Consider the following 12872-nt stretch of genomic DNA (forward strand, 5'->3'; position numbering starts at 1 on the left):
GACTCATAGAATGGCAGAGGCAAATAGAGCTCTTGCACATTTTCGTTAATCCATGAACAGAATCTAGGCACCGTATATTTAGCCCTTGACATATGACATATAAATGATATTGAACAAACCTAGAAAGACTCTGGAGGCGGATGCGCCGCCACTGCTTTAAACAACCGCTTATGTTCTTCGGCATCGCCTTTGCATAAAGGCGTGGTTCATCCTCTAAGATAGAAAACACCACAACTTTCCGGGGTCAAGTGCAGGTAGAAAGACATCCTTCGTTACCGCGCTGAAACAACAACAATTCCTGCAAAAAGCCTTTGTGTTGAAAATATTCTTACTGTTATTGTATTATTTTCTTTATAGTGAAACAAGTTGGAAAGAAGTTGTTAATAAGAGATTGCCCAAGGAAATAGGTAAAAGAAATTTCCATCCAAGATTTAATAACTGATCCATTTTAATGGAACAAGGTATAATATTCATATTGTCTGTCCTCTGATAAAAATTGAACTTCAAAAAAGGAATTCTTTTGATTCAACCATCTCTTTCTCAACTCAGCAACTTGAAGTATTAATCTTATATTTAGGATACCAAGAAAGCACATCAGATCATAATATATATCAATACCCTCTAATATATATCAATATTCCCCTTCTTTTTTCTATGCAAAACAAAAAAGAATAGTAAGTGATTCCATACCAAGATCAAGTCCTAGGCAAGCGGACCTAATTTTAACAGCCGGGACGGTAACAATGAAAATGGCTCCCTCCTTAGTGAGGTTATACGAGCAAATGCCTGAACCAAAATACGTCATTGCTATGGGAGCCTGTACTATTACAGGGGGAATTGCAGCTCGGGCTCTTCCTGCATGCCACAAATGGCCCACAAAAAAGAAGAATCCTAGAACAAAATGAGAAGTTGATAACCAACTTCTAGGAGAGACATAATTAACTGCATTGATCTCGGTAGCTACGCCACCCACAGAATTTAAAGAGCCTAAAGGGGCGTGGGTCATATATTCTGCTGAACGTCGTTCTTGCCAAGGTTGTATATCTTTTTTCAACCTATTCAAGTCCAAACCATTGGGGCCCCTTAGAGGTTCTAACCATGGAGCGCGAAGGTCCCAAAAACGCATAGTTTCCCCGTAAAAATTTACGATACATGTATAGGATGCACTCAATGTGTACGAGCTTTTCCAACAGATGTATTAGAAATGATACCCTGGGATGGATGTAAAGCCAAGCAAATAGCTTCTGCCCCGAGAACTCCATGAATCAATACTATTCTTAGGCAGAGATAGCAACCAATCTTTAGCTCTTCCTCTTAATGAGAAAGGGAACAATTTTAATTTTATAATGTCACCATCTACATCTTTATACTTTTGCATTTCACACAATTCAACAAAATTATTGAGATGGACAGCAGCATCATCAGAACTAACACCAGAAAATTGCTCTCGCATAACAAGATTCAGTAAAGCAGGTTTAATTTCAAAGAATTCTGCTGTAGTAGCAGGTGGAGCAATAGGTGTGCATAAGAAATCATTATTATTTGTTGCTGTGAAGTCACACAACTTAGTATTTTCAGGAGTACCCATTTTAGCAGTAGTAAATAAAACAAACTAGATAAAGTAAATGCAAGTAACTAATTTTTTTGTGTTTTTGATATAGCAAACAAGATAACAAATAAAGTAAAACTAGCAACTAATTTTTTTGTATTTTGATTTAGTGCAACAAACAAAGTAGTAAATAAAGTAAAGCAAGACAAAAACAAAGTAAAGAGATTGTATTGTGGAGACTCCCCTTGCAGCGTGTCTTGATCTCCCCGGCAACGGCGCCAGAAAAAGAGCTTGATACGCGTACAGCACGCGTCCGTTGGGAACCCCAAGAGGAAGGTGTGATGCGTACAGCGGCAAGTTTTCCCTCAGTATGAAACCAAGGTTTATCGAACCAGTAGGAGCCAAGAAGCACGTTGAAGGTTGATGGCGATGAAATGTAATGCGGCGCAACACCAGGGATTCCGGCGCCAACGTGGAACCTGCACAACACAACCAAATTACTTTGCCCCAACGTGACAGTGAGGTTGTCAATCTCACCGGCTTGTTGTAACAAAGGATTAGATGTATAGTGTGGATAATGATTGTTTGCAGAGAACAGTAGAACAATTGCAGTAGATTGTATTTCAGATGTAAAGAATTGAACCAGGGTCCACATTTCACTAGAGGTGTCTCTCCCATAAGATAAATAGCATGTTGGGTGAACAAATTACAGTTGGGCAATTGACAAATAGAGAGGGCATGACCATGCACATACATGATATGATGAGTATTGTGAGATTTAATTGGGCATTACGACAAAGTACATAGACCGCTATCCAGCATGCATCTATGCCTAAAAAGTCCACCTTCAGGTTATCATCCGAACCCCTTCCAGTATTAAGTTGCTAACAACAGACAATTGCATTAAGTATGGTGCGTAATGTAATCAATAACTACATCCTCGGACATAGCATCAATGTTTTATCCCTAGTGGCAACAGTACATCCATAACCTTAGAGGTTTCTGTCACTCCCCCAGATTCACGGAGACATGAACCCACTATCGAGCATAAATACCCCCTCTTGGAGTTACTAGCAAAAACTTGGCCAGAGCCTCTACTAATAACGGAGAGCATGCAAGATCATAAACAACACATAGACATAAATTGATAATCAACATAACATAGTATTCTCTATTCATCGGATCCCAACAAACACAACATATAGCATTACAGATAGATGATCTTGATCATGTTCGGCAGCTCACAAGATCCGACAATGAAGCACAATGAGGAGAAGACAACCATCTAGTTACTGCTATGGACCCATAGTCCAGGGGTAGACTACTCACACATCACTCCGGAGGCGACCATGGCGGCGTAGAGTCCTCCGGGAGATGATTCCCCTCTCCGGCAGGGTGCCGGAGGCGATCTCCTGAATCCCCCGAGATGGGATTGGCGGCGGCGGCGTCTCTGGAAGGTTTTCCGTATCGTGGCTCTCGGTACTGGGGGTTTCGCGACGAAGGCTATTTGTAGGCGGAAGGGCAGGTCAGGGGGCGTCACGAGGGGCCCACATGATAGGTCGGCGCGGCCAAGGGCTGGGCCGCGCCGCCCTATCATCTGGCCGCCTCGTGGCCCCACTTCGTTAGCTCTCCGGTCTACTGGAAGCTTCGTGTGAAAATAGGCCCCTGGGCGTTGATTTCGTCCAATTCCGAGAATATTTCCTTACTAGGATTTCTGAAACCAAAAACAGCAGAAAACAGCAACTGGCTCTTCGGCATCTCGTTAATAGGTTAGTTCCAGAAAATGCATAAATATGACATAAAGTATGCATAAAACATGTAGATATCATCAATAATGTGGCATGGAACATAAGAAATTATCGATACGTCGGAGACGTATCAAGAACCTCCATGCTCAATTCCAACAAGAGCAAGAACGCCTTCGACATGATCAATAGCTAGTTCGAGCAAGGGAACAAGAGCGTCTCCGCAATGAACAACAAGCACTTGAAGAACAAGAGCGGCAACGACAAGTACAAGAAGCTCAAGCTAGAAGGCAACGACTTCATCAAGAAGAAGAGAGGCAAGTGCGTCAAGAGCGCCAAATCATCAATGTTGTTCAACCTCAACGCCCTCAAGGTCAAGATAATCGCCGCCATCATGATGATCGACCTCATGCTAGAAGACCACCTCCAAGGGCAAGAAATGAGGAATCAAGTCATCACCAAGCATCAAGTGAAGAAAGTGTGATGCCTCGACGCTTCCACAACAATGATGATCGAAATGAAGGTCATGGAAGACCACCTCCTCGTCAACAACATAGCAACAACAATAGAGATGCTCAAGGTCCACAACATCTACCTCAACAACGTCAAGACCTTAGTGAAGAAAGACCACCTCCTAGACGCAATGACCACAATGAAGAGGAAATCTTTGGGAAGCTCAAATTCACCATGCCCAAATTCCACGGAGAAGAAGACCCCGATGCATACTTATCTTGGGTACTCAAGGTTGACAAGATTTTCGGCATACACAACTTCTCCGAAGCAAAGAAAGTGGCTATGGCATCACTTGAGTTTGAAGGATATGCCAATGTTTGGTGGGAAGAAGTGAACAAGAAGCGTGACAAGGAAGATCTAGAACCCATTGACACATGGGAAGAGATGCAAGAAGTCATGCACAAACGCTTTGTGCCCAACCACCATAAACGTGACCTCTTCAACAAGCTTACTCAACTCAAGCAAAGCTACAAGTCCGTTGAGGAATACTACAAGGAGATGCACATGACCATGATGAGTGCCAATGTGGATGAGCGAGAAGAGCAAACAATGGCAAGATTCTTGAATGGATTGAACATTCCCGTCAAGAGGATAGTGGAGTTCTTGCCTTACACCAACATGGTTGAGTTGCTTCATCAAGCTACAGGAGCCGAGTGCCAAGTGCAAAGAAAGAGGAACCACATCTTAGGGTGCTTCCCTCTCCTACCGCCACCACCACAATGAAATCTCCAAGACCACCTACACATGAGAAGATCTCCAATGGTGCAAGAGAAGGCGCTACACCAACAAGCAAGATGGTGCCAAGTGCAAAGAAAGAGGAACCACATATCATGGTGCTTCCCCCTCCTACCGCCACCACCATAATGGCGCCTACAAGAAGCTCAAGCCCCAAGATGACGACCATGGAGTCTACACTTCAAGATGACGGACGATCTACCCATGTTTATGCCAACATGACAATGCGTTGTCCACCAAGATCAAGTAGCTCCCAATGCTTTCGTTGCAAACAAGACGGTCATCTTTGGGAATGCCCCAATCTCCATTGTGATGTGTGCACATCCAACAAGCACATGACATGGGAGTGCAACACACCACAAGCCCACAAGCTCTACTTCGCCCAATTGGATGCCGAAATCGCCAACAAGACACTTCAAGATACCGTTGTCTTCAAAGAATGGTGCAAGGAAATGGCCACGAGGATGACTATGAAGTCCACACTTCAAGATGAAGCACAAGAAGGCCAAGTCAAGGGTGACGTTGATTCGAGCCTAGCTCTCAACAACACCATAGCGCCATCAAATGGTGTCAACATCGGAGGCGATGGAGTTAAGACGGTTGAGCATGGGATTCTCCCTTCAACCAAGGAGTCGAATGGAGTTGAGAATGGTGAGCATGGGATGATCCCTTCACCAATGTAGGCGCATGGAGATGAGAAAATCGAGCCTACTCCAATATGCTTGAATGAGGAGATGGTAACAATCCCATGTGAGAATGAGAGCCACTTAGCCCACTTGAGTGAGAGTGATAGTGATAGTGAGTTGAGTGACTCCCACCCCATATGTGAGTTTGAGTGCTTCCATTTGGAGGACATGAGTGATACACCGAGTGAGTTGAAAGAGGTAGTTGATAGGTCCATGGAGGCCATTTCACATTCTAACACATTAACCTCTACTCCTCTTGTGTTGTCTTCCTCTTTGCTAGGTTGCTCGGACATCGACGACGTCATTGCCATAGAGATGAGGGGCTCCACTATATGTGAGATGAGAGACTCCACTATATGTGAGATGAGCGACTCCACTATATGTGAGATGAGCGACTCCACTATGTGTGAGATGAGTGCATCCACTATATGTCAGCTTGAGTGCATACACTTTGAGAGCATGAGTGATACACCATGTGAGATGAGAGTGGTAGTTGATAGGTCATGTGGGACCATTTCGAATTCTAACAACTTACCCTCTACCTCTAGTGTGTTTCCTTGTGTCTCATTAGGTCCCATGGATGACGAGTTCCCGATCATGGAGAAGATGTACATGGTGCATGAAGTTGATGCTATCACACCATGCTTGATTGAAGATGAACATGGAGGCCACATGGAGCCTACCTCTTCCACAACACCTACCGCAAATGAGTCGGACTACAAAGGTACCTATATGGGTGTTGATGATGCCATGATCCCACTAGTGGACATGATGATGTGTGAGTTCATGCATGATGATGATGATACAATTGCTATGTCATATGCTTCGTTCATTCCTCCATGTGATGCTTTGCTTGATAACATTGTTGATCATGTGGAATTACTTGCTTGTGACAATATGATCATGCCATGCTATGAGTGTTTCAATATATCTCCCATTGCATGCAACTTGTCGAACAATTTCTCTTTCCCATGTGTTGCTTGCAATGACGATAACGAGGATGCTAACGCTTGTGTTGTGACAACCTTGATGAACAATTGCTCTTTCCCTAGGTTTGTCGACAACAATGATAAAATGTTGAACATGTTTTATGCTAGATGCTTGCAATACTCTCCCATTAATGCAACCAAAATATTGAATACTTGCTCTTTCCAATGCTTGGTTTGCAATGATGTTAATATGCTTGTGAATGAGATTGCCCCCATAGCTCTCTCAAATTTTGGAGACTTTGCATATATCCATGTTGAGCATGTTCCCATGTTTGCTCCGCATATTCACCATATCAACTATGATGCTTTGCTTAACGCTAATGGTGATGTGCAAAAGAGATGGACCATCATGATGGATGATGTGTTCATATACCATGCACACACGTTCTTTGCTTTGCCTATTGTGTGTGTAGGTACACGGAAGACACGGTCAACCTCGATTGAGCACGAGTTGACCAAACGAGCTCTTGAAAGCATAATACAAGTGAGTTCAAGATCGAACCCGGCTCTAATACCTTCCCCATGCTTTGCATTGATCATGCCAAACAATTTCTCTTTCTTATGGTTCTTTTGCAAGCATGATGATGTGATTTTTAACATTGGTGTTGCCTTAAACAAGTTGAGCAATTTTCCTTTCCTTTAGTTTGTTGGCACACACGGTTGTGTAAATGTTGTTTTGGTGAACTTTTTGGAAGATATGTTGTGTGTTGCACCAAATATGAGGACCAATTTCTCTTTCCAATAGTTTGTGTGCACACATGTTGATGATATTTTGGACACTCTGTTGACGTCCGAAACCCACCGGCGGGCAGCGACGGGCAACACCGTAGAGCCGGGAACAACCTAGGGCTGCGGCTGGTCGAGGTCCCTCCGAGCGACGGCCCGCAAAGCATTCTGGTCACACGTCCGATGCTGATTGCAAGGGCGTGCCACCTGACCTATACCTGGTCAGGAAGGTGATGGAGATGCCTCGCTTAGTTTCCTGCATGGCATACACGTAAACATTAAATACGAGCCTCGATCGGCTCTCAGGTTATCCTGTGAATCGGCTCAAGGAGCCGATCCACCCATGATTCGTACGGGGTGCACGAATATATGGTGGTCCTGCTTGATCAAGATAAAGCTAATGAGATCTACGACGATTTAGGGTTTTCACCGCATAATCGGATCATCCTACTCAGGATTGGGCCTCGCGGCCACGCACGGTGATCGTAAGTCGATCCTAGACAAGGCCTAAAAACCAACACGAGGTTGATCCCCGGAACATCCTGTCTAGGACTAACGAACGACACCCTACGTGCCGCTGGATCCTCCAGCCCCTTGTAAGGCCTAACTATTGCAGATATTAAACTAATCCTTGATGAACAAGGAGCAATCGTAACGGATCAGATCTACTAAATAACGATCAAGCGGGGTGCCGCCCCCACACCTAAGATAGGTGTGAGGGCGGCTAGATATGCAAGGGTTGCACTACGATAGCATGTTACGCGAAGAACTATGCTAACCCTAACACATCTATGATAACTATGTTGCTCGCCATCAACAAGGCTTCAGTACGAGCAACGCATGAACAACGTGGAGCTTATGCTGCCTAGATCGCAAGATGCGATCTAGGCAGCATGTTGCTTACCGGTAGAAACCCTCGAGATGAAGGAGTTGGCGATGCGCCGAGATTGATTTGGTTGGTTGAACGTTGGTTGTTGTTTATTCCATAAACCCTAGATACATATTTATAGTCCAGGGGACTTTCTAATTTAGGCGTGCACCTAACCGTGCACGGGTAAAACTCTAACTAACCGACACGTATCCTACTATGTTACAGATACACGGGCAAACTAGCCCAAACTTGATACACAAGGCCGATTCATGTATTCCTTCTATGTATATTCTCCAAACCCATCTCCAATCGCGGCCCACCTCTGATCCGGTCAAATTCTGGTGATAACACATGCCCCCCTGGTTTTGGAAATAACATTTCCAAAATCATTCTGCTCTTTCTTCGTCGGGTCATGTCGTGGCGTCTTGCCTCCTTGACTTTATCACCTATCTAAAAAATCCATCTTAATGAAGGAATGTCTTCACTTAACTTTGCCGATAGTCAGAGTCAAGCACTCTCCAAAAGAGCCGATGGTATCACATCAGCCTCCATGATAAAACAAGAGTAGAGCCAATCTAACTGCTCCTCCAAACGGTAACCTGCGCCCTCCGTCTGAGAAAGTAAACTCAGATCCCCAAATCGCCGCCCAAGCAGCTCCACGATTCTCAGATCTCAACCGCGCCGCCCCAAATCCTCAGCGCACCAAATGGCGGAATCATCCAATGCCAACGCCATGGTCTCCGGTCTGAAGGTAATCCTCAACAGCCTCCTCGTCATGCGAATCAATGTTAGGAGTAAACAGCAAACACCTGAATTAATGTTCTATTCCATTATCAATTCTAGGTTTCAGACATCCTGCTGCCGCATCCTTCTCTCCCAAACTCCATGTGTCTTGGCCCCCGTTCTTCCGAGAGTCCCGCTCACCTAATCTCATGCGAGGCCAATAGGATCCCCTTCGTGAATCAGAATCTAGATCTGACTTCCTGGGCCGACTGCCTGCGAGCCTGGCCTAATCCTCCCGAAGGTTGGGTGGCATGGTACAATAGAGTGTCCAAAGCACACTATGCTACCTGGGACTCGATAGGGATAGCCGATGCCTTATCATTATCACTGTCTCCTCTCGAAAAGAACGAGAACATCTTGAAAACCATCGGCTACTTTTGGTCTGATGCACTGAACTGCTTCATGTTCGGCCATGGCCCCATGACACCAACTCTGCTGGACGTGGCCATGATCACAGGCTTAGACATTTCATCCCCAAGCCCTTCTGCCTTTAAACTGCCAAAGGTCCCTTTCACCCTTTCCTCCAAAACAGAGTGCACAAGTTGGGGTGCCTACCTCAGGCGTTACATGAAAACCAAAGGCCCTGTGACAGAAAGAGAGCACACAGCTTTCTTGAACTTCTGGTTGGAGCACTTCATATTCTGTGGTCCTTCACTCGCCCCAACCAAGAACTACCTCTCCCTGGCCTATGAACTCACCAAAGGTACTCAACTTGGCCTTGGAAAACTGCTCCTTGGAGAAGTCTATCGATCTCTTCTACTGATGTCTATCAAACTGTTCTCCCAAAGGACAGTCAAAACAGGAGGTCCCTGGTGGTTTATTCAGTTATGGGCTCAATTGTACTTCCAAAATCGAATCCCAAATTTCCCACCTTTGGCCACCTGCACCTTCCCAGACGCAAATGGGAAGGAAATCCGATGCACTAGCTATGGCCAAGCTCTGTACAGTCTCCCAGGCAGCAGGCTGATCCCCAAGGAAGCAGCAGAGTGGTTCAAGATTTTCTTCCAAGGCCTGGACAACCCCCTGTTCTTTCCCTATAGTGAATCGGAAATCTTTGAAAACCCAGTTTCCTTCCGATTAGACAGTCTTGCCGATGACGCCAGCACCCAGCACCTGTACTCCATCATGATCCGTCCTTGCTTTCTCCCAGTTGGCATGAGTACCTCGAACAGGATAATAAAGCCTGGTTACGAGTCTTACCAACCGGTGGTAGTAGCCCGGCAGCTTGGCCTCGGGCAAGCGCCCCCACACTTCTTTCTCCACCACCTGACAGCAAGCAGGGCTGAGTTGCCCGACATTATTACTGGCCAAAGGTGTTATACCTTCTTCGACGCTCTGGCCATTCCAATTCCTCATAACCTCCGTTTCACCACCACCACCGACGGCTTCGAGACCTGGTGGTCGATGTGGAAGACTCACGCTTTCAGAAGAGCTCTAGGACCGTTGCTGAAGCAACTTGATGCTGAATATGATGTTCCTGCACACCAGGTACCATTACATGTAAATTACCTGCAATGGCTCGTAATGATTGTCTGTAACTTGACTTTATTCCTTGGCAGCAACAGGATGGCCCAGAGCCCACGCAAGCAGACGGTTCCCCATTCGAGTTCCTTCCACCAGCTCCGGTAGTTCTCTTCTGTCAAAGCTCACCGCCCTTGAAGAAGGTCATAATGCAGAGCCAACCGATTTCACCGAAATCGGCTCCCAAAAGTAAAGCATCCTCCGGGTCAGTTGCCCCCCGAGCCTCAACCCAGGCGAGGAAGGCAGTGAGGAAAGTAGCTGTCAGAAAAACCCTGAAGCGCAAAGCTACTGTCCAAGCAGGCTTGCATGTAAGCTGACTCGTGTCTTGACCAAACACATTTGCCTCTCCAATCTTTGTAACATGGTTGTACCTCTTCTTTCAGACTTCCACTGAAGAGAACTCCAGTGAAGGAGCACAGTCCAGCCCAAGGGACTCCTCCCCGGGCAATTCAGAGAGATCCACCACACAAAGCCAGACGGACTCGCCAGCGTCGGCTTCTAGGAAAAGGTCGACTCCCGAGCCTGCTGACCCTCAAGCTCCGATCAAAACGGGGTCACGCATGAAGCGTCGATGCGTCAAAAGGGCTCGCAAAGGCCCACAAGTTTCCTCGCCAAGCCAGGAAGTTTCAAATGTAATTACCTCAACAGCTCATATTCCACACCGTCCCGTTACTAATTGGATTGCCTCACCATTTCCTTTGCAGACTAATGGGACCTCTAGCGGGGACGTTGAAGAGGTACCGATGCCATCTGCTACACTCGGCCTATCCAACTCGCCGAGCACGGCTGACCAAGTGGCTAACCTGGCCCAGTCTACCGCAAAGCCGATTGTCACAACATCGGCTGCCCTTCCTTTCTTGGGAGAGGTACGCTCCACTCTCTCAGGCCTACCCTTTTTCTTTGTCGTATGCTCATGCTGCTCTTGTTCGTCTGTCAGGGTTGTGATCCTTCAAGCTTGCTGACGTTCGATCCCGACTCCATAGAGCCAGCTACTTCCAAAGCAGGTGAAGAGCCAAACCCCAGCGCGATCCATGGCCCGCTCCAGCGTCTCAAGGTTTTGCTCTCCTCTTCGGTCGAAACCCTGGTCGAAAACCCCGAGGCAATCAAGGGCATCCTCGAAGACATCCAGCCCCGTCTCCCGGTGATGCTGCAGGTTAAGCTTTGGCCGGCTGTGACTTTGTCGGTTTTCAGGTCCAGGGTGCAGTCGGCTCGTCAAAGAATCACTCTTCGCCGCGCCCAACTCCCGTTGAGAGCCGATATTGCAGACAAATGTCAACGGCTCAACGAGAAGAAGGCAGCTTTAGACGCCCAAACCGATACTTCTACCCATAGTGTCGAACTCGAGACCTTGCGCAAGGAACTGGAGGACCTTGAAAAGAGGGTCAGGGAGACCAAACAACTTATCCAAGACAAGGAAACCCTGATTGCTCGCTCTCAAGAGGAAGCAAAAGGCCTCACAGCCGATCTGAAGACCGATCTGGCTGAAATTCGTGCCCTGAGCAGTCAGCTGGTGATGGGGAAAGACGAGGACGACGAGGCTGAGATCGCCGAGGTGGATCGAATCCGTGCCGATGCTCTTCACGCCCTCAACGCTTTTCTTAAGTAGGGCCTCTTTGTGTAAACTGATGTAGCTGAACTTGTCTAAGGTTGATGGCCGTGCATCGGCTTTTTTTACCATTATGAAGTCAATGTCCGTGCATCGGCTCTATTTGCATGTACCGATTTTTTTTTTACTGGCCGATTTCTCCATCGGCCCCCAATATTTCTCCGCATATGTATCGGTGTCGCACATGTTTATCTGACTAGGTGCCCCCCGAGCCGAATCTGTCAGGGAATGGCAGATATCGGCTCTGTAATTCGCACGTCGGCTCCTGACAGGATCAAGGACGAACACAAGCAGAACATGTGGTGAGGATAATTTTGGCCGATTGCTGGAATCGGCCTCCATATCGATTGAAGCAATGACTGAAGGTTCTGTAATGCTCCTTCACAATTTTTTGGGGCCGATCACAAGGATCAGCCTCGCCCCGTTTGCTCATCGGTTTGTTCTTGCTACTCGGTCAGGTTGGAGGATAAAACCAGCCCAACCTCTGACTTTATCATGTTGATGCGCTTGCTGTCGTCCACCTTGAGTGCATCGTGTAATCGTGGAGCACTAAACTCCGTCGGAAGGACGAGCACCATGTTTGTACCAGCCGATGTTTCATCATCGGCTCTCCTTTGCTTGGGGCGCCACTCCATTTTCCGTGGATGACCCTCTTCGTCCAGGGTTCGCTGAACTTTCGCAGCCAGATCAGGTCGTGCCTTCCTTAACGTATGCAAGTATAACCTTTCGGCTTCCTCCAGGCCGCGCAATCGCTGAACCCTGCGCTTTTGGGAACGGCTGAGTCCATCAGGGCACCACCTTGGCCGGTGGTACCTGTCTTCTTCTTCTTCTTGTCCCTCGTCTTCTGAATCCTCGAGATCTGCCCACCGAGGGGACTCAGCGCGTTTGCTTTGTGGCGGGAGAGGCCCTGGCGCTGAACACAGACACGTTGGCTGCCTCCTTCTTCTTCTGGTTGCATTCTGGGCAATTGCCGATTGTGGGCAATCGGCTCATTCCTGAATCCCAGCAGTGTCTGAAGAAGGGGCAGTCCCAGTGCCTGTCGTTGTCATCTTGCTCCCTTGATTCTTCTTTGGCACGGCGCTCGTGCTCCTCCTCATCGTGATCGTGCCGACGATGTCTTCTGGCTTCTCTAGCCAGACGATCTCTTT

Source organism: Lolium perenne, chromosome 5, assembly GCF_019359855.2.
Source record: "Lolium perenne isolate Kyuss_39 chromosome 5, Kyuss_2.0, whole genome shotgun sequence".
Classification (NCBI taxonomy): domain Eukaryota; kingdom Viridiplantae; phylum Streptophyta; class Magnoliopsida; order Poales; family Poaceae; genus Lolium; species Lolium perenne.